Source organism: Schistocerca gregaria, chromosome 6 (assembly GCF_023897955.1).
Source record: "Schistocerca gregaria isolate iqSchGreg1 chromosome 6, iqSchGreg1.2, whole genome shotgun sequence".
Classification (NCBI taxonomy): Eukaryota; Metazoa; Arthropoda; class Insecta; order Orthoptera; family Acrididae; genus Schistocerca; species Schistocerca gregaria.
The window spans coordinates 566,567,567-566,595,363 of record NC_064925.1 but is presented as its reverse complement, the minus strand read 5'-3'; the positions used below and the strand labels follow the sequence as shown (position 1 = coordinate 566,595,363).

Here is a 27,797-nt window from a genome sequence, read left to right as displayed (position 1 = left end):
TAGATAATGACTGGACAGTGAGATTTACCAGTGCAGTAAAAACTGAATGCTCGTGGTGTATTGAGAGTGCAGGAAGAATGCAGTGTCTTCTTGTACGATGTATGCGGCCAGATATCACAATAGACGTCAACCATCGGGGTAATTATTTATCAACCTCTTCAATCAGTTACGTGAAAGTGGTATTGTAGCACCTAGACTACGCAACGGATGAAAATAAGTGGCGACAAAAGAGTCGCACCTGGAACGCGTGTTAGCTCTCGGGCTATCGCACTAGGAAGCGACATGAATCAGAAAAGTTTCCCAAGCATTCTCGACGGACGTAGGTTCCATCCCTATCTCATCTCTCCCCATCAAGAGGTGCATGGAAACGATTATGAGAATTGATTTAACTTCTGTGCGTGGGCGTTAAGACAGAATACTCCAGATGAATCATGTATCTTGTTTAGTGATGAAACCCCATTTACCAGTCATGGCCAGACCAGGCAAACAGCACAAACATGTACTATTAGTCTGTTGAAAATCGCCCTAGGCTTTGACAGGTGGAACATCAGCGTCTATGGAGTGTAAATGTGTAGTGTAGGATACTGAACCATCAGCTCAAAGACGGAACAGTGAACGCGCACAAGTATCACAGTCTCATAATAGACCATCTCCCACGGATGGTAGAAGACGTTCCTCTGCAGACTAGGAGTAACCTGTGGCACCAACACGATGGCTATCCAGTCCGTGGTGCACGATGTTGTACTGCATGTCTTTAAGAGCTGATTCCAATTAGTTGGAATGGACGCAGAGGACTTGCACCTTAGCTGCCACGTTCCTCGCAATTGACGGCTGCCCCCTTTTTTTCTGTGGGGTAAGCTGAAAGACGCTGTGTACAAGGACATACCAACTACAATCGGTGATATACAGCGACGTATTACTGCAGCCTAATCCGACATCTCCGCTGAAATGCTAGCACGTGTGCGGCAGTCGTTCTGTACCAGACTGGAAGCGTGTACTGCAGCTGCCGTTGGTCATTCTGATCACAACCTTTGATGGTAATTTATGTCGTTGCTGGTCAGAAGCGACATTACTATTGTGTGCACTTGTGTCGTTATTCACTACGTGCTATCACAGTTGTCGAGCAAGTGTCGGCTTTGGAACTTTTCAAAATATGATTTCTCATAAACGACTCGCTCTAGATCTTACAGTAAACAACACTGACATTATAATTCACTCTTCTTTTAGCCTGTTAAAGCTGTGGTGTGGGGCTGATCTGTTATTCTGTTATTCTGCGCAGCGGATTAATCTGAGATGTACCCTTTACCCTGTGGCTCCTGAAAGATGCAATTTCCACCCCCACACTACTACAGAAGTCAGACAGACACTCATAACGTTCCAAAGAGAAATGCCTGAAAAACTTTCAGCAATAAATATCTTCTGGAGTCGTCTGCTGTATGGAAATGACACAAAAATTCATAAAATTTCTTACATATCTAGTGGGATACTTGTGTACTGGAGTAGTGCTAGTTAGTGTAAGAAAAACGTGAAACTAACGAAAGTTATTATTTATTTTGCAAAAATTCTGAAAAATCACAATGGCACTTTTAGTTATGAATTGAACAAGTTATATCCTGGTTCTTTCGGAATGTGAAGTTGTCTCTCAGCGGTAGGATTCGCTAATGAAATTTTTATACAACGTTCAAGTTGGTTGTTGACTTGACAGAATGGCTGAGAGGCGCGCCTACACAGCTCGAATAATTATCCTTTAGAATGTTGCTAAGTACGGTCGAGGCTGTCGTGTGTGAAATGCAGTGAAGTGTACTGTTGTGGAGGAAATATGGGCCTCGCAATAGCTGTAGCGCACAATACCCTAAGCTGCGATGACTGCTGTCTACGCCGCTCGCTGCTGACAAATAAGACAACTCTAGTTCTATCTGGATTGACCTTCGCCAATCAAACTCTCCCTATGCCTTGATGAAGTCAAGGATTCCTATTCGCTCCTAGTCTAACTATTGGCGTAGTACACCAGTCAGATAACCAGTCCACCGCCATGCCACTCAAAAATTCGCTCGAAGGCGTTTAACTGTAACTCTGTCCGTTCACATCGCACAATAAGTGTGTCGGCCGACACACTGAACAACACTTAATCGCAAGGACTCAATATAGGGTCACCCTTCGATTCGCTCTTGACAGAGTTGCTCTCCCAGTGAAGTACTGAGGAGAGAATTGCTCCTAGCTCCAAGAGCGACAACGGAATGGCGCCTCTCCACGTCGGACGTGAAGGGCTATATCTTTTGGTCTCTTCCACTATTCGTTCAGCTCAAGGTGTCAGAAATATCGTCTGCCAATAAGCATTGCTCTTCTAAAACGGGATAACGACGTTTCGTTCAAGGCGACCAATCCGGAAATCTGTAGCATTGGCATTTGGCGTTTGCTGCCTCCCTCTGAAAATCTCTGAAACTGCGTGCTATGTGTAAAGAATGCGCAGGCAGGCCGCTCCCACACAATGTAGATGAAGTTGCTTTTAAGCCGAACACGGGGTCATTCCCCCGTTTCTCTTGGGGCCACGCTGTCCGCTACACAGGCGGTCACCAGCCGACATAGGCTGCGTCGTCCTCTGAAGGGATAGGCGTCCCGTTTTGTGGTTTCTCTCCTGAACTAAAAGCTTCTGTGACCGTCGCGACTGGAATGTATGTGTGTACGCCAGCCTCGAGTATTTCAACCACGGTGCGCTTAATTGTTAATTGCATATCGTTTACATGAATTCATACAACATTGACTTTATCTTATCGATTTTGATTTCGAATGAAGCGTCTTGATGTGCGGAATATCATTGTGAGGGCGGAATATGAAAGCAATGAAGGTCAGGAGACCACGACGAATTACAATCTCAGCAAGCATTGTTAAATTTAAAAAGTGTATGTCTGCACAAAAAATACACTTTATAAGTATCATTACAATCTGTTGACTGACTAACAATACGAGCACCTGGCTACCGACCCATTCTGTGAAAACCGCACATCAATAGTACTTTCCATTTCGGCAAAATTTGCGAAAGTTTCAGGTGATTCGCCCCATATATTAGCACACAAAACAGAAAAATAGTTTATGGTCATTCTCGTCGTTTTCACAAATGAATTGGGTGCTAAACATGTGATGAATTACATGATTTGCACGTGTAAAATGTAATAACTGAAATTTATTTACAGTCAAAACTATCAGTTATCTTTTATTATTCAATTTCTTCTTTGCTGTGGTTGAAATCAGATTGTAGGTACAGTTGTCTACCCATACGGGACCAATCTAGCAAGTGTGCGCCGTTGGTAATACAACTCGAAGCTGCCAGCCGTGGTGGTCTAGCGATTCTAGGCGCGCAGTCCGGAACCGTGCGACTACTACGGTCGCAGGTTCGAATCCTGCCTCGGGCATGGATGTGTGTGAAGTCCTTAGGTTAGTTAGGTTTAAGAAGTTCTAAGTTCTAGGGGACTGATGACCACAGTAGTTAAGTCCCATAGTGCTCAGAGCCATTTGAACCATTTGAAAAACTCGAAGTACTGTTCAGTGGAAACTCTTTCTCTCAGCACTGCTCAAAAACAAAGGTTACAAACATATGCAAGAACTTGCAGATTAACTTGACGTGTGTCTGTAACATATGCATTGTCAACCTAGGGGGCGATTTAGATTAATACAGAAGCGGAAGTACAACTTTAAACAGCCAAGATAGCTGTTGTACACCGGTCTCCACAATCAATACTGTGCAATAGACATCTTGGCTGTATAAAGTTGTACTTCTGTTTGTGATTGTCTCTAACTCTGTTGTCACCGCAAACGGTATTCTTCTTGCTACTTGCTGTGTGCCAGGTAACGCTCCCGTCCGCGACACCATGTCAGAAACTAACATAGCAAGTCGAGTGCAATTACATGCTGCCAAACCCCGAAAGCGTGGCAACTCGCGGGAGCGTCACACAACACACCTGCGCCACTGCACTACTCCAACCAGACTCCGCTCTGCCCTGCCCGCGCCACGCGGCAGAGTTAACACTACCAAAGATCCTAAACACTTTGGTTCTCCACACGACCTATCGATGTGTTCGCTCGACAGCATAGTTTTCCCTAGGCAAGACCCAGCGTAAAATACAAATAATATTTACAAACCAAACCAATTATAAATCGATATATATATATATATATATATATATATATATATATATATATATATATATATATATATATACAAATAGTAAAACAATTACAATATATAAAGGTACAGAAATGTCATATATTCAGGTAACAAAATAAGGAAAAAATTTATAGTACAATAGATGGAAATAAGTGGATATGCATTTCCAGCGTTACAGTCCTTTATTAAGCCTTTTCCACACCAAAAATTATATGTCTATGTGCAAAAAAATTATTTACTTTATCCGTTCAGCGCCCATGTATTGCACTTTTTCACTTTCACCACCACGCCAGCCTTACTACCCTTTAAGCTTTCGTGTGATATATCTCAGCTCATTTTCACCTTCTGCTAGTATAATCTGGTCACCTGTAAAATACAGACTAAATATCCTGCTGGCCAATGCCACCCCCATAACCTGGCAGTTGTATGCCAAGTGAGCAGGATTGCTAGTAGACACAGCTTAAAGAGGGTCGGAGACAGCACACATACCCATATTCACCTCAAATCCTTCTGTCTAACTATTAGCCATCCTCAGTCTGGCATTTCTATTGTCGTATACATTCCTAACTGCCTTTAGTAATTTTTGATATCAACGATGTCTCTATCTCACAGTTTGTTGGTGGGTACACCTCCATTTTTCTCTAGGCCAATCAATCCGACATGCTCCCGCAGTCAAATCTTTATGCGTTTTTCAAATATCAGCTTAATTGTGAACATATTGTCTGATGCCTAGCTCCCTGCTACGAATCTTCCTTGCTCTTCTTGCTGCTTAGTGACATTTCTTTTTCTGCCAGATCTTTAACTATCTTCGACTACAATCTTCTGACTGCCAGTCCCCCTATAATTATGTGGGTCGTCATGTGACCTATTCTTACTGTCCGATGTTATGAAACACGTTTTCCATTGTGATGGAACATCTTTTCCATTTAATGCTCTTTCGCACAGCCTTCTTAGGATCTCCAATAATTCCAGTGGACCAAACTTCACTAGCTCTGGATATATTCATCCATATCTCGAAGCCTTCTTCATCCTACACCTCCTTGCAGCCTGTAGAAGGACTGTTATATCTAAATGCAATAGCTCTTCCTGTTACAACTACACCTCATGTCTATGTGAAAATTCAGCGAGACTTTCCTGGACTAAACTTTTAACATATTTTGTTTATTGTACACGACAAATATTATTATGATGTAACAATCGCATTGACGTGATTGTTCTCTGTACCTCAACAATATGAGCTCCACTGCTCTCTACATATGCAAACTTTCTTCCTACGCCTTGTTTTCACTTTTTAACTCTTCTCCTTTTACTTCTCTCTCTATCGTCCGTCAGTCAAGTTCAGGAACGCGAAATAAGCTTCTTTTTCCCTTTCATTTGTCGTACGTACGACCTTTGTCTCTGCACAGTGAATGCACTAATGTGTGCAAACTTAGATTATCACATAGCACACAAATGGACATAACATGTGAACTGACTTCTCAAGCCCAGGGCGGCAAACAGACATTCTAAATAAATATGACCCTGGCCCTGTAAGGCAGCTAATATAAGGTGTGGACCGTAACAAAAATCATTAGAAATGCTTCTGTCAATTAACTAGAAGGAGAGAATGAATAAAAGTGGAAGTTTGGTGTCTATTCTAGAAAGATAACACAACTCTTCCCTATTTTATTCTACATGTAATTTTTCAACTGTGCTTTCAGGGGTCAAGTGATAAACAACAATCATGTTCAAGTACTTTTGACTCTTAATAACAAAATATTTCATTCTTGTACACATTGAAATGACGATTATTAAAATTGTTATCTCTACTCATGAAAATTTTTTATCACCGGAAACAATGATTATTAATACTCCTCATCATTTCATTCAAATCCACGTTGTCATGGCTGGTCAATTCACTGAATTGGTGGAGAATATTTTTTTTTTGAACCAGTGAGTAACTGTGAGGGTAGGTTAGTATCCTAGCTTTTGATATTCAATGGTCAAAGAGTGCACAAGTTGGAGTGAGCAAGATCTAGAATCGGTATTTACTGTGGCCTAAGGCACAAAGGTACTTTACGAAGTTGCATCTTGAACAGTGTTGACTCTGTGCTGAATCTGAAACGCTAATTTCCTACTCAGGCCTTGAGTGAATGCACTCAGTCGCAACTTTCGAGCATTCTGTAGAACATTAATCTTTGCCTAGTCAAAATAAAGGCTATTTCACACTCGCTATGGGTTGGAGCAATGTGCACAATTTCTTTGCCCACAAAAAATACCGCATGAATAATTAACTATCGCTTTGCAATCTGTCGCCACAATACATGAAGCATATCGTTCTCATTTTGTAGGACGCAAAGCTCTCAACGCCCTCGCTTATTTCCACACACCTGTGCGGTCTGCTGCAACACGAGAGAGAGAGAGAGAGACAGACAGACAGACAGATATAGGGATTTTAGCTGTGAAAATGCTTTTATATAATATGGATCTCCCCACCATGTCGCTTCTGTGTCGCCAAGTATAGCTTCAGCCAATCACTGTCTCACTACAAGTGAATACATTTTTATTTTTCTTACTGGGTCGCAGCCTGGCTTTGTTAATGACATGCAGCCACTTACCCTTGTTCCTGGCCTTATTTACGTTAAAAGAAATAATGTATTGTTCTGGCCTTAACCCTTTCTGTGCTGAAGGTCGCCGTTCTCTTCCTAAATGGGAGTTTTACGATATCATTAACCACCTGCTCAGTTCGTCTCCAAAATGTCCAAAATGTGTTTCACATAAACTTGCTTTTTCATGACAGTCAATATATTGGTGGATATTGTTTTGCTAGTCTTCGGTACAAGAGATAAACTGCAATTGCCTTTTGTTGGTATAATATAACTATTATTTTCTGAGGATCTCATATTGTATTGTCCTTTTGTTATGGATCAAGGTCATGTAAGGCCCATAAAATCCGGATGCCTTACACATGCCGTCCCTTCTGAATTAATTTTGTGCTGCTGTGATCTGTGGTTGAGGCATTGCTCACCGCAGTGCAAAATTATAATTCCAAATAATTTCATCATTGTCCGGCTACTTTGCTATTTTATGCTAGATCATGTCGTTTTAACATTAAATTTTGAATTGAAATGTATTGCTTTACATGGCATTTTCTATTTAGATGACTATTATGTGGCTTTTCAGTTCTTTATAGATAGTTATTTGACTAATCATACAACATTTTTCTCTAGTACTTGTGGTTGGATTCTATTAAAATGGTTCATCCTTCGTTTTGATTCTCTCTTTACAGTAACTTCAGGCACTCCAAAATTGTCAAACAGTCATGATATTGATCATTGTGAAAAATGAGTGAAGTTAAGGAAGTGTTCATTTCGCTTATATCTACTCTGAGAACTTAAATATTACATCACTATTGAAAATTGTCATCGTAAACAGACCTTTATGTACTTAAGTAGACATTATATATTTTAAGTAGTTAAAATTTCTTCTTATTTCCGTACACATTATTTCAGTTATAGTTTTTAAACCTCTCCGTGGTGCGCAGCGCCTCTCTTGTGAGCCAAGTGGTCCTGCCTTTCGAGAGTTTCAAAATCCTTCCGGCTAAGGCGCGCATTTCTCTGTAGATAAAGCCTGGCGGCAGCTTCCGCTACGTGAGATTGCAGTGGCAGGAGAGGTGGTCCTCTCTCGTGAGGTGCAGTAGACCGGCACTAATCAGCACTATGGGCCGCCTCTAGCGGTTCTGGTGATGGGTTCCCTCCTACAACCGCCGAGGCATACACTCACGTGTGTAGATGTTGTCGCGGCCGGTTTCCATCGCGCCGTTATGTGCAGTATAGCGGAGGTGCCTACTATTCAGTGTTCTTGTAAGAAGCACTTGTGGTCAGAGTAGATAGCTCGGCTATCGGATGGAGTGATTAGTCGATTGCGAAAAGTGAAAGCATTGGCTAGAATCGCTGCAGTCTAACAGCTGTAGTTTAGCGTTTCTTTCCTGTTGTAGGAAGCGGCAAACTGACGTCTCTGTGGTATTGCAAAGGGTCTAGTGTTCGTGGATGCTTCTAGTCAGTTTGGGTTTTGACTCGCTTGCGAATGTTTCTGCAGTGAGATGTGGTTGGTGATTAGTGAAATTTGCGTTTTCCATTTTGTGCGTGAACCAGGTGAGAGATAAGGTGATACTAATTTTCGACCTGATGTTTTGCAGCAGTGAACATGTTTGGTCCTGACCTTTTTAGGCATCACGACTTCGTAAATAGTATCTGCTTGCTCAGAGAGTGTTTCTGCAAGTACGCGTGGTTGCTACTTTGGAACATTTCCGTTTTTCTTGTATGCGGAACTTGTGGAGCGTCAGGCGCCAACAGTGTGTCTAATGCATAGCACTATCAACTGTCTATTGAGACCTTTGTGTTGAACAAAGTAAATTCTAGTATTCCCCTCATACATCAGTGGCTGCACTGTTTATGTACTGTGATCGTGTTTGGTTTGTGTTTTATCGTCCTGCTCTTGGGAATTAAGATCGGTTGCAAGGAACAAAGTACGTTCGTTATCGAGGTTGTTTGCTCTGCCCAGTGGGTATCCCGAACTGTCAACAGGAAAATTCTACAACGAGAGCTGTTGTACGCGATAAAACGTCTCAGGGCTCTAACTGCTGGCAAGTTTACCGCAGTATGGTGGTGTTCTGCTGTCATTTTGGTTTAGGGTAATGCCTATCTCTTGAAAAAGGAACTAAGTCCCTACTCTTAGTTGAAAACCTAGAGCAAGCAATTGCTAGTATTGTGTAGCATAAGTGAGTTACAGACCTATTATTGTGACATCGTGTGATAAACGTCTACTGCCTTCGTTGTAAGTGCCGATATCGAGATTAGAACTGATGAAACTGTATGAGTGCTGTAGGTTAAGAGCTTCGGTGTAGCTTGGTGAGTGACCACTAGTGTGTTTATTGTTTCGTAGTAACATTTACTGCCCATCGGGTACATGGTAATGTAGGTAAACAACTTCGCTATGCATGAGGTTTGTCATTAGTAACCTGTGGTGATCACTGAAGCTGCTTGATTATCAATGCCGCAAAATTGTTTTGTTTACGTGAAACGCCATAGTCTGACTGTGTGGGTTACGAACAGTTTGATATCGAACTGAATTGGGTTATTGACCCTGTCATTGTCTTTCCATTGACGTTACAACTTCTTTCAGACTTTATTTAATGGTGCTCAAGTCTCTAAATCATAGGTTAAATTTATTTTTCTATTCGGTGTATACACCGATGAACCAAAACATAGATTGTCCGTCTTTCGAACGAAATGTATCACTGTTTCTGCGTGCCAGCCACCCGACACTTTGTTGATAGATTTGTGCGGGTATGTGGAATTAGGTTCCTACGCACAGGTCCTGTAATTCGCATAAGGAAGGGGCCGCTCATTTGTGTATGCTGTGATTGCGCCCCATGGCGATCCAAATGGTTTCCATAGGTTTTACATCACGCGAACTTGGTCGCCGACATCAACGTGAGTTCACTATAATGTTCCTAAGACCACTGTATTAAGGCTCTGGTTCCGAGGCAGGGACAATTCTACTGCTGAAAAACTACATCGCCATCGCGTAAGACTTTAAGCATGAAGGGATGCAGGTAATTAGCAGCTATCAGCGCTTCTTCGATTACTACCACAAGTCCCATACAAGAGTAGGAGCATATGTCCCACACTATATGTTCCTAGGGCCTAAGTCAGTGGAGACGACCATCGACTTTGAAACGTCCCCATAGAAAAAATATAAATGACTGTGTTTATAAACCCCTTAAATTATTTGATTTTCGAACAGCTGAGCAGAACTAAACGTACTCAGACATTTCGCTCTTTACCTGTTCTGATCAACACTAAACTGACACACAATATTTTTAGCGCAACGCAATCTGACTTTCAATACTTCCTACAAAAGAATGGCCCTGACTAACATTAACCTATACCCTTCACAAATCACTTACGTCACAAAAATCTTCGTTACTCGAACTACTGCAATACAGCGAGCGCCACTACTGCCAGCAAAATAAAAATGGTTCAAATGGCTCTGAGCACTATGGGACTCAACTGCTGTGGTCATTAGTCCCCTAGAACTTAGAACTACTTAAACCTAACTAACCTAAGGACATCACACACATCCATGCCCGAGGCAGGATTCGAACCTGCGACCGTAACAGTCCCACGGTTCCGGACTGCGCGCCTAGAACCGCGAGACCACCGCGGCCGGCAGCAAAATAAAAGATTCAAACAACTGAAGGCACTAACTACTGATGGCACAGTTAGCAAATGAAAGATTTTGATAGAGAACAAACAATGTATTTACCTTAATAGTGTTCAAAAGTCATAATATATATAGCAGTTCAGGGCATCTAGTCTTACAAATTTACTGCCTCTGATGGACACACGTCGAGATCATCCGCTCTTAAAACTCCGCCATTTCTCTACCCACATCCACCGCTACTGGCGGCTCACCTCCAACTGCGCAACCCTACGCGCTGTTAACAGCCAACCGCCCAACAGTACAATAGCAAATTCCAACAATGCAAACCAGCCACAGACTGCACACAGCACATCCAGTGATTTTCATACAGAACGCTACGTGGCGTTACCAATATAAAACCTAAACAGCCTACTTACAACTTAATGCAGCTAAAATGTGATTCATTCTGAAAGCCAACACGTTTCTCTTGATCGACGATCGAATCCCGGTAGTCCTGTGGCTACTTCTGTCATAACTGACAATGTCTTTTGGTCAACATGTGAACATGTAGGATAGGTCTGGCGCGAAGTTCCGTCTTCACAGTGTACGATGAACATTGTGTTCCGAAACACTTACTCGTGCAACACGACTGCGCTCTTTCGGCAGAGATACCACAGATCACAATCTGTCCTATTTTACAGAACAGAAGGTCTCCGAACACCACGTTGTGTGAAGAGTGGAGGACGTCCAACGTTTAACGCGTAGTGGTTGTTCCACTTGTAACCTCCCCCTTACTAATCTCCCTATCCTGCTTGCGATATAAAATATCACCGGGGATCGCGTGTATGTCTAATGGATGTCTTCTAATTGGATAAGGCTATCTTTCCCGAAGAAGTAATACCGATAAGTGGGAGCAAAGTGTACAACCGACCCTTCTGATGGAAAGTCTACTCACGAACAAGTGATTATGAATCCAGAAGTTACACTAACGAACAGAAAGGAAATAATTAACGGACGCCAGCCTAATAGGGCAATTTACATCCAAAATCCTGTACAAGATGATGGGAAAGAAGAACATGTATTATTAAACACTGACGTGGTAACTGAAGGTTGTCACGTTTTTCGACTTTAACTTTAAGTGAGTATGTAATGGTAAATAAAACTGATAAGTCACTCTTACATTACGTTTGGCATTAAATTTTGAAAAAGGCAATTGAGTAATGATTTGAAAATATGTAATTAAACTGTATGTTAGTATTGAACAATGACTTCCAGTGACCTCAACATAACGTCATCAAAGAAATTTAGAAAAAAAGCAAGCACTTTTTACTTTCCTGTTACATACTGTGCAAATAGGATTTCATATTATTGTCTGAACAACTGAGCCTTTTTTTTACTGACCTGAACAGAATTAAATAGTAGAGTATGTACCAAACCCAACAGCCATGTGCTCCAAGCTGTTTGTAAAGTAAATAACACTTTTTTACTCTTAATTGGTGCATTTCTTTAGATTTGGATTTTTTCCAGTGATTGATTCTCAAACTTGAAAAAGAAATTCCTTTACTTTAGTCATGTATTGTAACCTCTGTTGTACAACAGTTAATTGAAAGTAGACTGAGGCTAAAATTCTTAAAAGTGAAATTATTCATTAATAAACTGACTGTAGCTATTCAATTTGTTTCTTATGACACTCAGTTAGCATATAAGGAAAAAAAAGAAACAAGGTTCCTGGTTGGTAACAATGTCTGGGAGCAATGAGGACACAATCGCCTTGAGTTTAACTGATTATTATTTAAATAAACTTTATCAATCAAATCACATTAAGTTGTGCTTCTGGGTTATCCGTTAATAATTTCTACCAATAAACAGTCTCACTTCAGTGCTGTGCATACGACGAAACTAGGAGCTATCGACGAAACTGTGTTAGCGGAACTGCTGCTGTTGTTGAAGACGGTAGCATATTGTGGAGCGGGCAATCGTCCACTGTCCGTACTCCTGCTCTAGACATCTAGCCGGCGCGCGTACATGATGCCGCCGAAAATGGTCTCTGCGAGAGCGTTAACACCACACTTCCGGACACTACAAGCTCTGGAACCCGTCCCTCTATCTCTGCGCGCGCTTCGTGCAACAGCTCTCTACCCAAAGACTTTACAACGCAGAAACAATGCTATTAAAGTTGCTAGTCGATGCAAATAACAATTCCTTTGGCTTTTTCCCAGAGTTTATAAATTTCACAGTAAGAAACAGACAAATACAATGAAATGTCAACAGACTTGTACCTAAATTTACACATACGGTGAAGCATTTAAATTACAAATATTTACATACAGTTCAGAAAAAAATTATATATCGGTAGCAGGAGCCATGCATTCGGCATCTACCTGTTTCTGTAGATGCTCATGACTGCAGGCACATGAACAGTCGACTGAGGTCGCCTTTTTCGAGATACTGGTTCATAGGCTTTGCGTAATACTACTCTGCCCTTTGTCGAAGTCACTTTTCTCAATGAATTTGACCATCTGCAGCCCATATCTCGCTAGGGCGATCCCCCGTCTGTGGTCCGTGTCTGCTCCGCTTACACACTTCTGCTACTGCGTCACATTCCCACAACGCCACAAGGGCGGCATAAGACGTCGCGGTGCGCACTGGTCATAATGTTTTGACTTACCAGACTGTTTCCAGTACTGTCAGCGAACGCAGTTGTCAGATGGAGTAGGGGGAAGTTGACAGTGTTCAACACATCACTTCAGTCATTCAGACCTCTGTTTCAGAACAAGGACTTTTCGGCTGTCTATTTGTCTTCCACCATCAGCAATGCCCAGGTGTGCGCCGTCGTTCGTACCAACGCCGAGCTGGTAGGGTTGCGTCACGTTTGTAGCTGGTTCACTCTTAAGACACTGGCAGATTCCGAAAATTGAAAACTGTGAGTTTAAAACCTGAAACTCAGTAGAAAAGATTGTTTTAGCCCAACCGACTCTCCATCGCAAAAACCCAGCTCTGCACTTTCGAATGCTATTGTCCAGATACAAATGGTTCAAATGTCTCTAAGCACTATTGGACATAAGATCTGAGGTCATCAGTCCCCTAGACATAGAACTACTTAAACCTAACTAACCTGAGGACATAACACACATCCATACCCGAGGCAGGATTCGAACCTGCGACCGCAGCAGCAGTGCGGTTCCGGACTAAGACGCCTAGAACTGCTCGGCCACAGTGGCCACATGTACAAATATACTTGCAGTGTCTGACCCACTTTGTTGAGCATTTACCCAAAGCTCACGTACCGAATAAGCGGTCCCTTTATCAAACATATCACTCTTCCAGAATGAGATTTTCGCTCTGCAGTGGAGTGTGCTCTGATATGAAACTTCCTGGCAGATTAAAACTGTGCGCCGTACCGAGACTCGAACTCGGGACCTTTGCCTTTCGTGGGCAAGTGCTCTATCATCTGAGCTACCCAAGTGCGACTAACGCCCCGTCCTCACAGTTTTACTGCACTTGCCCGCGAAAGGCAAAGGTTTCGAGTTCGAATCTCGGTAAGGCGCACAGTTTTAATCTGCCAGGAAGTTTCATATCACTCTTCGATGGATCATCTCTATCTCTCCTGCTAACCCAAGCTCGTTGGGGTCCCAGACGATGACCAACAGTCACCTGTAAGTCGACAAAATGGTTGACACGTCACTTTTCATGGATGTATTAAATTTTCTTAAGACTCTTGCAATGAAATCCTGACGTCCTGTTTTCCTACAATTAGTTTTATACGGTCGTTTCACTTTGGGACAGTTAACCCTGAATATTTTATAGTTTTTACTTATTTCCGTGATTTGTTGCAAGTGGTGTAGCCGAACAGAGAACGATATCTTAGCGTATTTATCAACTTCATGCACGCCCTGCGTGTCACAAGTCTTGTGACGTTGCAATCCTCCTATAGTTTACAGCAGGGGTCTGCGACACTGGTCCACGAGCACCACCAATCTGGTCAGCGGTATTGGGTCAGACATGCATGGCATCTGGCTAACCGTAATTTACTTTTATTACAGTCGAACCTAACATATCGAGCATCATCCGTAAAGAGTGATCCGTACAATGAGTAGAAGAAAATGTAATAAACTGACGAACGGTGTTTTACATAAAGGGTCTGTTTTTATAGTTTAATAAACATTTCAAAAACCTCCATTTGGCCTGTGTATGTATGATTGGTCACTATAAATCAACGCTCCGTCACGTGTTCTCCTATGAACAACCACTCTGCAAAATATAAGCTCGGAAATACTGAATTCAGTGAGCTGTACTGATCGCAATACGCCTCGCGCCGTAGTTATTGAGTAGCTGTAAATTCTCACTTATAATTGTTTGCAGTTGTGGATGAAGTTTACTAGCGGAAATGATCAGCAGCTACTTCAAATGCTCATCATCCAATTCAGGCCTGTAAATATTTTTTGTGTGTTTCATTTTGAAGAACGTTTTTTAAAAGAGAAAAGTAGTGCCGAATGTGGAGAAAAAGACCACGAGCAAACTTACACAACTTAGCCCAACTGTGTGAGTGGAAGATTCTTATAAAATCCCAGCAATGATGAATTTAAATAATTTATCTTTCCAAAAATCGCGCCGGTAACGGTGGTCTAGCGGTTCTAGGCGCGCAGTCCGGAACCGCGCGACTGCTACGGTCGCAGGTTCGAATCCTGCCTCGGGCATAGATGTGTGTGATGTCCTTAGGTTAGTTCCGTTTAAGTAGTTCTAAGTCCTAGAGGACTGATGACCACAGATGTTAAGTTCCATAGTGCTCAGAGCCATTTGAACCATTGAACCAAAAATCGCTACATTGCAAATAAACCGTTTCCATTTGAATTTCTGTGGCAAGATTTTCTATATTTATGTTAAAAAGATTTTAAAAATCTTCATATTATTTGAAATTATATCAAAATCTGAATAACGAGATCCAAAATCTATTTTTAAAGCACTCAAAGTTTCAGTTTCCAATGTCTATCTGAAACTGAGTCTCCGATTGCTGCCTGAGTGTTTCGGATGCATTAAAATGCGTGAAACATTGTTTGTTCAACTGAGACTGAAACAAAGCAATTTTTAGTTGAAAGGATTTAACATGTATGTACAAAGCAGGTAGTAGCTGGCCGATTTTCTCATGTAATTTTAAATTATGGTCGTTCATGTGTTTAGTTAAATCTGTCTAAAATGATAACTTCCATAATCATTCACTGTTTTGAACTAAGCCAGGCGGTGACTATTACCATTCAAAAAAGTTTGTTGTTGTTCGTGGCTCGAAAAATCGCGTCAGAACTTTTCCACAACTGACCCAGCGTCCTGCTGTATAATATTGTATTTTCTTCAGTCTCTTCAGTAAATTCGCAGAACTGAGAATGATGGAGAGCATGTGATCTTTTGTAATTAGCAGGTCATATGATTGGCTTTAAAACTTTGACATATCCAAGTATTTTGCGTATAAAGACTGTTGATGTATTGTACATCTTCTGATCCACCGTTATTTTCTCCGGCTTTTGACACGAGAGCAACGGCGCCTTTATTTACTCCACACACGTTTTTGACACCACCACTTGAGACACCGCTCCTTACATTTTCCACTGACGGTTGTCGTTCTGAAAAGCATTTTCTACTCCTTTAAACATTTCTTTCCCGTGGTGTTGGAGCGAACTTCATGAACGTCTAGAACTTTATCATACACCTCATAAATTATCTTTATCCCTCGAATACAAAATCTACGTCTATGCAGTATTTGTAACATATGTCGACTCATCCAGTGCCAAAGAGAAACACTGTAAGCGAAGAGACAATTGTGCCAATATATTTCCAGCAACATCATTTACTCCTCGAAATTAGCCTTTTCTGGACACATTTCTTCATCTGCGGTCTTTTAATAATTCGCCGTCAGTAAATGATTTTCCATGTTTTGCTGATGGGTGAGCCACGAGCTGCTGCTTCTTGTTCAGCGTTCACTTCCTTAATCAACAGTTTCTGAGATTTGAAACATAGTTTCAAATCTACATATATTTCTGACCGTTGGTTTCCGGTAAATTTGGTATAGCTCCGAGAATGTTTAGTCTCATAAAGATGTTCTATGTCGCATTCTTTGAGAACTGACATTGTTTCACTGCAAATTATAAACATTGCCTTATTACTTGACTCAATCACGGAATATTGGTGTTCTAATTGCTCTTAAAACCTCCTGCACTGACTATCTCTTCCGCTCTTTTTCCATTTTTTTCTTTTTCCATTTATACACAGATCCACACAAAAGGAATGTAACTGTAAATCATAATGGTGACAATCGATAGTTTTAAGAGCAAGGGTTTAGAGTAAAGAACTGCACTGGATTTATATTTAAGACAATTTTAACTAAGAATTTCAATGCATTGGGAATAACAGCCAACCAAGTACAGGTTTATTAAACCTTGACCATGATTTCTTCAGCAGATATTGCACGTAGAATCACATTGTCTGTATTCAATGTGGGGGTCGTTGAGTCTGCCTGGAACATGCATGTGTCGTTCACATAATCACAGTTTAAAATACATGTTTTAAAAATAGTAGCTCTCACGTATTTTAAATTGTGATCAAGTGGATGCCTCGTACATCTACCAGATAGTCAACGACTCCCACAACAGACATAGACAATGTGATTCTATGTACAATATCTCCTGAAGGAGGTATTGTCGAAACCATGGTCACGGTTTAATAAACCTGTACTTGGTTGTCAGTTATTGCCAATCCATTGAAATTCTTGCGCGCACAGACGCTGAAGCGCACTCATGTTCAAAATCCTAATTTTAATTAAATTGAGTCCTCGCTGTTAAACACACAGTATCTTCAGTAAGGAACAGTATTCACAAAACACACTAGTCCCACTATATTTAGGTATTTCGATTGTAGGTGTTGCAGCTGTACAGAAGATGGTGCTATACTACTGCATTTATTTTCTCTCCTTTCCGGAGGACTTCACTACTATACATTTTGCATTGTCGGAGGTTGTGGCAAAAATACGTAAAGTGCAGCACACACATCGGCTAACTCCGCGACAATGAAATGACCTGGACTTTTGTCCGTAAGTGCCTACAGAAACTGCGGAGTGGAGTCACCCACGCTCCATGTACCACAGATATTCCAAACACCGTCTAGTCCCTAAACGAAAACTGTTATAATTATGAACTATGGTCTCTCCAATTTTACTTGAGTCATGCCAGCGGTCACCGCAGGTAACGAAGAGGTAATCACTATTTCCGCCGCTTGCGGAGGAATGTTGCAGTGGCAAGATATCTAGCAGTGCTGACATAGTATGCAGCTTACCCTACTTCCTGACCACTTGCTGCGATCTTAATGAGGCACGGCAGTAACGGGACGTCCATTGAATACCCTGAGGGTTTTCCTCTAAAATCAGGAACCCCTACCCTCCCCCAGTGGTGAGATCTGGTGAGATGTGGTGCCCCCCGACCTTCTCAACTAAAGTTCACCCTATAGTAGGGTAAAACTATGTAAGAATTAATTTATTTTAATTACTGATTAAAACACGTTAATAAAACCATGTTCTATTAAACACTGCTTTAACATGTGATTAAAAATAATGTTTAAACATGTCAGTCCTGAGTAGTGTTGAGACGGTCAACAGACAGAGGCAAACAATCAAAAAAGACCGCACGAAAGTAATAGTAACTTTTTCGACGAATCCATAAAAAGCTAAACTTTTATGATGAAAGGCACCATCATTTGTACCTTCGTTTGGAACTGTACGACTACGTCCTGCCAGTGAACTTCAGCTTAGTTTCCTTCCCGCTGCTCGCACATGTGTTTCGGCTTGTGAGCGCACTGCTTAATAGACACATAGTAAAAGTTACGATACCATTTCATGTTGAACACAATAAGATCGGATTTATACGCATATCAGAATGTCACGACTGACTCACTGCCACACACGCAGTGATTTCGACCTGTGCGGCAGAGAAATCCGCGAGTGAAACCCGAAACATGTGCGGTGCTCGTTGAGCCACGGCGGCTTTCTCGCAGCCTATCGATGTCGCTGTTGTTACGATCTTTGACTAACATGTTTCTGTTGCGTGGTGGGCAGTATGAGCTGAGGAACGAAGCTGTAACGTATGTTCTGTGGGGTCCTCTTAGGCGTGGTGTTAGATGTTGACGGACGCCCAATATTAGGGTCACGTTACCCAGTGTAATTTATCGAGTAACGGTGTGGCTTGTGCTGTGATTTATCAGAAGGGCGCCGAGCCTGAGGACAGTTTTCTCTATCTTGGTCTGTCTTCCTTCTGTTTGTTGGTATGGATGACCGTGTCCCCATGCTATGCGAAGGGCAATGTGATTGGAAGATCTGGTAGACATATTAGACTGATTCACTGGCTGATACCTCATCACAGCTTATGTGTTAACCTTGTGTATCCGTGTCGCTTGTGAACCTTAACCAGTGTAAAGCGCCGTGTTCCAGAATGAAGCTTATTTTGAATGTAGGCATTGTGCTTTAGTATATGCGTCAGCCGTTCTTTTCAGCCTCCTCTTAATTCTTCTGGTATTTAAAGTAAGTGCATGGTAATGTAATTTTCAATTGGAGGCGTAGTGAAATATTTAGTTCTACCTGTTACCACGGACGACCAATTGTTCTTGTCAGAATATGTGCATGTTTTGCTATTTTATTGGCCTATTTGTAATTTGCTTTTGTTGTTCTGGTTTCTTTGAATATAATCCTAAAGGTCTATGCTATCTAAGAAAATATATAGTGCGTTTGTTTTATGTAAGTTCCTCAGATAAATTTTAGTCTATTCCAGGACATATCTGTTCTCTCATAACCGTTATCAAGTAACGTATGTACTTAAGAGCTTTGAATGCCATGTAAGTATCCTTCTGACTGTTTTAATGGTTTGCTACAAAGGAAAATTTTTCTCATATTACTACCATTTTGGCGAAATTATTTTTGAAAAATATTTGTAGCTGATTTCTTACATTTTTTGGTTGACTTTTCAAAAATGAGTTAAGTTGTCATGGTTTTTGGTAAGAGTTCAGACAAATTAATTCTGCTATAAGAGTTACCTATTTGACGCACGGCTGTGTGATGGAATTCTGTGTAATTAAAATTATTTCGTTAACAATTTCTTGCATTCCATTTCTGGTAAGTGGTACCTACGATCGGGTCCCCGTCGGCTCGCTTAGTCAGCTGTTCACGTCATTTGCAGTGCATACATTTGGCAGCTCTCGCCGCTGTCTGTCTATAGCACTGTTTCCTCCAACGACAACCACACCATGATGTACCTTCTCTTGTTAAGTTTATACGTAGAATAATTCTGAATTGGGACCCGTTAACTTGCCCCCCCCCCCCCCCCCCCCATGAACCATGGACCTTGCCGTTGGTGGGGAGGCTTGCGTGCCTCAGCGATACAGATGGCCGTACCGTAGGTGCAACCACAACGGAGGGGTATCTGTTGAGAGGCCAGACAAACATGTGGTTCCTGAAGAGGGGCATCAGCCTTTTCAGTAGTTGCAGGGGCAACAGTCTGGATGATTGACTGATCTGGCCTTGCAACATTAACCAAAACGGCCTTGCTGTGCTGGTACTGCGAACGGCTGAAAGCAAGGGGAAACTACAGCCGTAATTTTTCCCGAGGACATGCAGCTTTACTGTATGATTAAATGATGATGGCATCCTCTTGGGTAAAATATTCCGGAGGTAAAATAGTCCCCCATTCGGATCTCCGGGCGGGGACTACTCAGGAGGATGTCGTTATCAGGAGAAAGAAAACTGGCGTTCTACGGATCGGAGCGTGGAATGTTAGATCCCTTAATCGGGCAGGTAGGTTAGAAAATTTAAAAAGGGAAATCGATAGGTTAAAGTTAGATATAGTGGGAATTAGTGAAGTTCGGTGGCAGGCGGAACAAGACTTCTGGTCAGGTGACTACAGGGTTATAAACACAAAATCAAATAGGGGTAATGCAGGAGTAGGTTTAATAATGAATAGGAAAATAGGAATGCGGGTAAGCTACTACAAACAGCATAGTGAACGCATTATTGTGGCCAAGATAGATACGAAGCCCACACCTACTACAGTAGTACAAGTTAATATGCCAACTAGCTCTGCAGATGATGAAGAAATTGAAGAAAAGTACGATGAAATAAAAGAAATTGTTCAGATAGTGAAGGGAGACGAAAATTTAATAGTAATGGGTGACTGGAATTCGAGTGTAGGAAAAGGGAGAGAAGGAAACATAGTAGGTCGATATGGATTGGGGCTAAGAAATGAAAGAGGAAGCCGCCTAGTAGAATTTTGCACGGAGCACAACTTAATCATAGCTAACACTTGGTTTAAGAATCATGAAAGATGGTTGTATACGTGAAAGAACCCTGGAGATACTAAAAGGTATCAAATAGATTATATAATGGTAAGACAGAGATTTAGGAACCAGATTTTAAGTTGTAAGACATTTCCAGGGGCAGATGTGGACTCGGACCACAATCTATTGGTTATGACCTGTAGATTAAAGCTGAAGAAACTGCAAAAATGTGGGAAATTAAGGAGATGGGACCTGGATAAACTGAAAGAACCAGAGGTTGTACAGAGTTTCAGGGAAAGCATAAGGGGGCAATTTTCTGGAAATTACTTAAATTGGAACAGAATTTTAAACTAGAATCGTGTTTTTGGCCTTCTAATTAATTAAAAAATAAAGAAAAGCTTAATTGGCTGATACATGATTGAAACTGTGAAATAAATTTGTGCTCTACCAGTGAATGAAGAGTGTAAAATCACCGCCAGTTTTTCTTCTTGTCTGAATTCAGAGGCCGAAATTATCACCATTCCTGGGCATGCTCACATGAAAGGTATTCAGTTCTTTTCAGAGAGGCGATAAAGACTGGTGAGTATGTTGATTTTAAAAACGCTCAGAGACCCCCTTCCATCCCCCTACCCACCCCCCGATCCCCACAATTTCGATCTCAGGTAATTAATTATTTAATGGACGTGAACGTGTGTTACAATGACCTTCACTAGTGGTGTTTACTTATGACAATGTATATGAAGTGAAATGAAGGTCACAGCTCAAGATCAAACAAAAAACAATTCACTATGTAATGACTACAGCAGTGCGACTCAGGGTCAGCTAGTAAAACCTGACAGCAATGGTAAGCGTCAAGAAAACTTCTGAGTTGTAACGAGGAGTTCAAAGCTGTACTAGGGTATTAAATATCAAGAAATCGTAGACAGACTATAGCTAGATCTCGGCCTTTAGGATGTAGCAGAAATGTCACTGCAGCCTCCAGGCTAAACTGTCTGAGACTGCTGATCTAAACGATAACGAACTCTACAGACAAGTTAGATATGCACTACAGAACGAGTAGACCAGTACTTTGATAACTACACCGTGAGCTGTAGAGGAGGTAACCGTAGCCATAAAGAAGCAGAAAAACCGAAAATCTCCATGACCGTATAATACAGAGTGAGTCAGGAAGAAAGGTAGAGGCTTTGAAGGGCTATAATATTGGTGATGACGAATAAACACCCGATCTTACTCCATTGTATCACTGTTCCTGGGACTGGCTTAAGAGATAAGTTTACAACCGCAGAGTGGACACAAAGGAGGACTTTTCGATCGTTTCTTTACAAGCGTGTGCTGAAGTAATACATCATGCGAATAAGTTAAGTTTAGCAACACAACAACCGTCTACAAGAGCTGCAAAATGCATTGCTGTTGTCGGCGACATTTTGAAAAACTTTTGTGAGGAAACGTTCACAATCAAACAAAACATTAGATCACAATGTATCACATGCTTTCATCTGTATTTGTCCTGATCCCCATAGGTTTTTAGTTTATAATCACTGGTACTATCACCTCTCAAAGCATGTACCTTACCTTCTGGCCCACGCTGTACTTAAGGCTAACTTCTCGAACAGCTGAAAGTACAAATTGTTCCATTCCCCTTCAATTACAATGGTGGCTGCCACCTAGAAACTAGAAAGTGCTGTAACAATAACGACTTCTGAGAACAGAGATCTGGCTAGGTCCAAAAGCCATAGAAGAATTTGTTTCAGTGACACTTTTGCGAAAGCTGTGGAAACACCTGACAAGCTATCCTCGCACTCGGAGCTTTATGTTCTTAATCAGTGACAGTTTGTGCTTATGGAAGGGAATTTACTTGAGATACGTTTAACAAGGCCACTGAAGGAACATACATACGATGAAAAGTGTACAATTGCAGTATTCATAGACATCGCGAAACCATTTGATATGTCGTCATGGCCTGCATTGTTCGCCAAAAGGCTTGAACTATTGGTACCCCAGCGTCTATGCTACAGCTCATCGATTACTGTAGGGGGTGAGTTGCGGAATGATCAGCCGGCATACAAAAGGTAATAAAAAAGTCTTCCGAAGGGGGTCGAATTCTTGGCTGTGGTGTCGGCGTACTCAAGAGATGAGCAGGAAGAAATGGTGAAACGGAGCGTAGACAACAAATGACCATAACCTCACAGACAGCTGCACTTATGTTCAGGAAAAAACAGAACGCCTTGGACTAGTAGAGATAGGACGTTCATATGGTCTGATCATTTATATTCGTATGTTCTGCAGAAATTATTAACATTTGAACCACGTCCGCCCGCGAGTTCAAGGTAAACATCGACATCGCGTCGCAACACCACCTACCAGTAAAATGTGCCTGCAACTCTCGTTGTCGCTATAAAGTGAAGGTAATGGACGAGTGTCATTTGAGCAGACATGCAGGGTGACTCGTAGACGTAAGTGCGAGCTACACCGTCAAATCACTGAGTTTGATAGAGGGCTGGTTATTGATATGTGAGACTGTGGTGCATCCATCCGGAAAATTGCGGCTTGCGTAGGACGAAGTGCTTCGGCAGTGCTACGAGTGTGTGTGCAGAATGGTTCACGGAAGGGCGTAGAACACGACGAGATGGATCACTTCACATTAACCGATTACCTCTGGAGAAGATCGACACCTCGTCCGAACAGCATTGCAGGACAGATCTGCATTCTCCTTGGCTATGGCGCTACAGATGGACAGTGGAAAACATCGTACACTATCAGGGGTTACATGCGCATCGTCCTTTTCTCCGCCTACCTTTGACTTTTCGCTAATCGAAAATGTGTGGAGTATGGTGAAACGACGGATGCAGCGCTGTGGCCAGTGCCAACCATCAGAGATGAACTTTGTGACCAGGTGAACTCAGCATGGATGGATATACTACGGGATATACGCCGTATACGCGTCGATGCTATTACACATGGAACACGTTATCAGAGCCCTTGGCAGACCCTGTGCCTGCTAGGCAACAGGACACATGCTGAAGCGAGCTGACTGGAATGTTAGTCATTTCTGCAGGAATCGCTGATGTCGTATCTCTAGTCGTTGAAGGCGTTCTATTTTACCTGAACATGAATGTACACATGCTCCTGAAAGGTCAACTTCCATTGCGTGGAAATCCTATGGTTAAATTTTTAAAAAAATGTTAATTACCAGACAAACAGTCATACCATATCTTGGAGTCCAACTGGGCGAAAAGAATAACATCGCACAAAACACAGACAGTCGCACGTAAAGGAAGCGACACTGTTGCATTCGCTGAGGACCTGCTACAATGCCATTTTCAGGTCCGTCAGACGTTTCGCAGTATGCTCCTGAAAGAACAGACTCCAGTGCGCGTGAAACAGGAAAACATGAATATGTGCACAGAGGGATGTGGCCCTCAGCCTTACAGGCCTTTAACATGCCAACCGATGCTTCACTGGTCATTCTCGAATTTCGTGCAGCGTCCTGCTGTTTATGGAAAGGGGATTGGAAAAAAGTTCAATAAATGTTAGACCGAAGGACAACAACTAAGGCTCAGCCTTTGAATTGGAAAGCGGGTAGATTGCTGAACGACTGGAACAACAATGAAACGCACCGAATAGTCCATCAACTAGTCCCGTGAATTCACGAATGCCGTGTAAACCCTTCAGGGCAGGGTACATTACTTTATGGAGAATAGCCCATATGCAGTTCATCTGCAGAGATTCGACAGGAAAGACACTGAAATATGTCAGTGTGGGCCGAGAATACCAATCGACCTCATCACGTTTAACAGCGACGCCTACGAGGGAATGAATAAGGACTAACCAACCACTGCAAGAACTTTTAACAAATTACGAATGGAGGACAACAAAAAATGTCGGTAACACCTTCTCTCAGCTTGAAACAGAGCAACTACCAAGGTGCGGTAATTACGAAATTCCTCCCATCTCGCACAAAGTCACCATCGTAGCGCGAATGTAAACAACGTGCTAGCGAGTGTATCTAGTGTAGAATTTGTGCCTAGTACTCCAGTCCATGATTACAAAATTTTTTTGTTCTCAGACTGTCGATCTCGGTCAGTAATGACATATGTTTTGATAAAGACACACGTGAACTCTTGTGCCTCGTTAAAAATCCACAGAGCGCTCGATATGAACTATGTGAAATGATATTCCTGCTTGTAAACTGCCATGAAACAGTTACCATTACAAATTTAAATTAAAATTTTTGCGATATTATGTCGCTCCTATTGACTGAACAATAAAATACTAGAATGAGATTTTCACTCTGCAGCGGAGTGTGCGCTGATATGAAACTACCTGGCAGATTAAAACTGTGTGCCCGACCGAGACTCGAACTCGGGACCTTTGCCTTTCGCGGGCAAATGCTCTACCAACTGAGCTACCGAAGCACGACTCACGCCCGGTACTCACAGCTTTACTTCTGCCAGTATCCGTCTCCTACCTTCCAAACTTTACAGAAGCTCTTCTGCGAAACATGCAGAACTGTAAAGTTTGGAAAGTAGGAGACGGATACTGGCAGAATTGAAGCTGTGAGCACCGGGCGTGAGTCGTGCTTCGGTAACTCAGTTGGTAGAGCATTTGCCCGCGAAAGGCAAAGGTCCCGAGTTCGAGTCTCGGTCGGGCACACAGTTTTAATCTGCCAGGTAGTTTCAATAAAATACTATTTACTTTTTTGTACCTATTCTAAAGTAGACCTTGCAGAATGAAATTTTCACTCTGCAGCGGAATGTGCGCTTTTCTGAAATTTCCTGCCAGATTAAATATGTGTACAAGATCGAGACTCGAACTCCGGACCTTGCCATTTGCGGGCAAGTGCTCTACTCACTTCTGTTGCAGAAGAACTTCCTTGAAGTTAGGAATGATAAAGACGAACTACTGTCGGAAGAAAAGCTGTGAGGAGGTACCTTGAATGGTGCCTAGCTAGTTCAGTCCATTGCCTGCACGGTAGCTCAGGGTGTGTGGTCAGAGGATTAGCTTCAATCTGTAATAAAAAAAAAAAATTAGTGAACGTTTCAACCCTGAACTTGAATGGCTGACATGGGATGTCCGCCCCACACAGATACAACTAACAATATAGAACAAAATGTGATTTAAAAAACAATGTCTATAGAGCGATTGCCCACAAAAGGCAAAGGTCCCGAATTCAAGTCTCGGTCTAGTACACAGTTTTAATCTGCCAGTAAACGTCAAGGAAACCCTTATTTGCGGATAAGAGAGCTGTTTACTTTATTTCCAATTTTATTACTTCATGTATGTGTGGTGAAAGTTGAGCAGTGCAATATGTACAGAGTAAGGAGCGAGCGATAGGTTCCTACACTGGCTGGCAGAAACGGTTGGACATCTGGCGCTTTCAGAGCCAGTGGGATGAGATGCCGATGCAGAAATCCAGTAATTGTTAAGAATAAATGTTTGCTAACAAAAAAATGTTCAAAAGTGTGTGAAATCTTACGGGACTTAACTCCTAAGTTCATCAGTCCCCAAGCTTACACACTACTTAACCTAAATTATCCTAAGGACAAACACACAGCCGGCCGCGGTGGACGAGCGGTTCTAGGCGCTCCAGTCCGGAACCGTTCTGCTGCTACGGTCGCAGGTTCGAATCCTGCCTCGGGCATGGATGTGTGTGATGTCCTTAGGTTTAAGTACATCTAAGTCTAGGGGACTGATGACCTGAGGTGTTGAGTCCCATAGTTCTCATAGCCATTTTTGACAAACACACACACCCGTGCCCGAGGGAGAATTCGAACCTCCATGGGATCAGCCGCACAGTCCATGACTGCAGCGCCTTGACCGCTTGGCTAATCCCGCACGTCTTGTAACGAAAGTTGCCTCTTGCCACACAGAAGTTGGGAGGAATCTACATGTCATAAATATTATCTTTCAGTAATTTTACAGTGTCAGGAAACGTTGATATTGAAACGTCCCCTTAGAAAAATTATACAAGACTTTGCTTAAGCTGGCACACAATATTTTTAGCGCAACGCAATCTGACTTTCAAAAATCCCTACAAGAGAATGGCCCTGACTAACATTAACCTATATGTTTCACAAATCACTTACCTCACAAAAATCTTCGTTACTCGAACTACTGCAATACAGCGAGCGCCACTACTGCCAGCTAACTAAAAGATTCAAACTACGGAAGTCACTAACTACTGATAGGCACAGTTAGCAACTGAAAGATTTTAATAGAGAACAAACAATGTATTTACCTCACTAGTCATAATATATATAGCAGTTCATGACACCAATTCTTACAAATTTCAAAACTCCGCCATCTCTCTCCCCACGTCCACCACTGCTGGCGGCTCACCTCCAACTGCACAACGCTATGCGCTGTTAACATCCAGCTGCCGCTGCCCAACACTACAATGGCAGACAACAATGCAAACTAGCCAGAGACTGCGCACAGCACAGCCAGTGATTTTTCATACAGAGCGCTATGTGGCGTTACCAATAAGAAAACCTAAACAGCCTACTTACATAGCCCCCATGCTCCCCACAAAAAAATTTACAAATTGTTTTGGACAGTGGCCAATACAGATTTGAAAATTTTTTTCATAATTACAATAACAAACAAATGAAATGCACACACTTATCGATACAATGTTGGTCAAAAGCTAAAATTTTCTCACAGTCCATAAACACAGTCCTGATCATTCATCAAAGTAAAATTGCAGTGTTTTTCTCAAAGTCTGAGTAGTAAAAGAAAATGCATACGGAAGTAGGGGATTTCCATGCAGTCTTGAAGAAGTAGTGTTGTCCTTCCACCGGGAAGACAGTGCTGACTCTTGACATGCAGACAGGTAATGGGCCACAACAGAACAAACCCAGAGCAGTCAGTCGAAGTTGAAGACTATTGGTACTTAGGTCATCACAAAGCAGACCCATTTTAGTCCTGGTAGAGATTACGGTATTGGTGGGCCACCAGAGATGCAGACACACTGTAGATCTTGTAGAAATAATGGTATTGGTGGGTCATCAAAGGTGCAGACCCACTGTAGTCCTAGTAGAGATGGCCAGCAGCCATCTGTTTGACTGTGCAGGTGCACAATCACCATTGAAGAGTCTTGTGGATAATATAGCAAGTCCATAACCACCACTTATGCACTCACAAAAAT

The 27,797-nt window shown here is 42.1% G+C and overlaps 1 non-coding gene across 1 annotated transcript; it reads right to left on the bottom strand.

Moving 5' to 3' along the window:
* Window positions 1–24,991: 24,991 nt before the first annotated feature.
* On the bottom strand, window positions 24,992–25,066 carry Trnas-cga (transfer RNA serine (anticodon CGA)). Its single transcript has one exon. It is a non-coding gene; the product is annotated as a tRNA-Ser (tRNA).
* Window positions 25,067–27,797: the final 2,731 nt, after the last annotated feature.